This window comes from Sinocyclocheilus grahami, unplaced genomic scaffold (genome assembly GCF_001515645.1).
Source record: "Sinocyclocheilus grahami isolate Dianchi unplaced genomic scaffold, SAMN03320097.WGS_v1.1 scaffold1048.1, whole genome shotgun sequence".
NCBI classification, from domain to species: domain Eukaryota; kingdom Metazoa; phylum Chordata; class Actinopteri; order Cypriniformes; family Cyprinidae; genus Sinocyclocheilus; species Sinocyclocheilus grahami.
Window position 1 is genome coordinate 251,453 of NW_015506227.1, and position 2,155 is coordinate 253,607.

Below are 2,155 nucleotides of genomic sequence, written 5' to 3' on the forward strand. Positions count from 1 at the left end.
AGTATCCAAGTGCTGAATATATACAAACATTCAGTACTATTCAATATTCAGCACAATACTATTATTGCAGTACATACAGTAGGCCTATACAATATATTCACCGTACTCAGTTGCAATTACTATACTTTTTTTTTTTTCAAAATTGTTTACTCAATACAATATACTTTTTCTGTAATGTTCTGGATGCTGTGTTCTCCATTTTCCTCTGTAGTGTCTAATGAATGCTCTGTAGTGTTTATTTTATTGACTCGTGTGTGTGTGTGTGTGATCTGAGAGCACCGTTTGATTTTGAGTGCAAGTGAAATGGTTTTGCAGTGATTGTTTGATTTTGATGCAAGAGTCAAATGTTTCGTGAATTTAGTTTTAGTATTTGGATTTGTGTTTAAGGTTTTGAGAAAATGAGTGATGGTTTCAAGAAATGTGTTTTAGCAATTCAGAAAAACTGTCAATTGTGAATCAGATTTATACTTTGTCAAATGAGCTAAATATTTACTAGGTTTATTACCCCATTCGTACAGCTTTTGCTTTGAAAATAACACATTTAAATGAGACTGACGGGTTAGCAATAAATTTAAAGAAGCTTGGACAGCACTTATTATTTCTAAAGAAGCTGGAGAGGAATCATTCAAGTAGCTGCTAGTAGCAATATTTAACTCTGACTCTAGGTGTCTTTTTTTGGTTGCAAGGTATGAAATAGCAAGGCCTCTAATATATGCTTTAGCTGTCTCTCAAAGAAGAGAGGGATTACTTGTAGATTCCGAGTTAATAGATAGGAATATCTTAAACTCTGAATTAAAGTATGAAAAAATGTATCATCTTTGAGTAATAAAGTATTAAATCTCCAACTTCTGGGAGGTCGAAGAAACCCCTTCACACAAACATCTAATATCACTGTAGCATGATCAGAGACAACAATATCTCCTATGTTGCAAAGTGAGATTGCATGCATTATTGTCTTAGGAGCAAAGACGTAAGTCGATCCTAGAGTGACAATTATGTGGGTGAGAGAAAAAAGTCAATTTCTTCTGATATGGGTTAAGAGTGCGACAAACATCCAAGTATTCTAAATCATCAACTATGAAGATATTTGAACAAGGCTGAGAATAGGGCACACAAGTTTAAATAGTAGTTTAAGATTAATAGGAAAACATGAGACATGATTATGTATACATTGGGGAGAAGTGGAAAATGTAAAACATGTACTCTTGATATGTAGAAGATACAGAAAAAAGCAAAGAACTAGAGAGGCCCACAGCAAGTAAGAGTAAGGCCGTTTCTCATGCCTTGTCCAAATACCCGCACTTGCGGTCTTTGCACATGACCACTTGACTACTTATATGACGTATTTCCTGTATTTGGTCCAAGTGTTCAAGTGAGCATGAAGACCACAATTGTGTGTAGAACTTTTCATTACCTGATAGGACACACTTATAGTGTTGTAAAAATGTTTACAGAGCTTTATTTTTATTTTCAATACTTTGCATTTTAAAATCAACTTCTGAATGTCTGTTCAGTGTCTCTATAAGAGATGACAATTTAAATTTGTGGTACTTTAAATTAAGTGATAAAAAGCAGTTGAAAATGTTGTACAAAATAAATATCACCACTACACATTTGCACCAATAAAACGTGCAACCCTTTGTTTTAGTACCAAATTATATGTAATATCTAATTATCATTAATATTTATCATACATTGGAAAGGTTTCCATGACCTCTCGCGAGATCTCTGCAAAAAGTCTCACGACTTATTTCTAGAACATGATGCATGATGGGATACACTAAGCCTCGAATATGGATTTATGGCGCTTTTCCACTGTGTGGTACGACTTGGCTCGGCACGGCTCAGTACGGTACGGCACGGCACGGCACGGCTCGGCTTGGTTTGCGTTTCCACTGCAGTTTAGTATCGCTTTAGAGTGCGCAGGATTATTCACATGTCATTATAGTTGCGCCGCCTCTACTGCTGCGACTCCTGAAAAACTTTTTCATTCCGCGTCACCCCATCAAGCTCTCGCAGGATCCGCTCATATGCTGTCAACGGAGGAACATCTGTACTTCCTCAACAGACAACGAAACAGCCACTTTTTGGTTGTTAAAAAAAGTTCAGTTCAATCCTTCGCTGGCTGTGCTGATTTAAATCTAGCGGTTCTGTT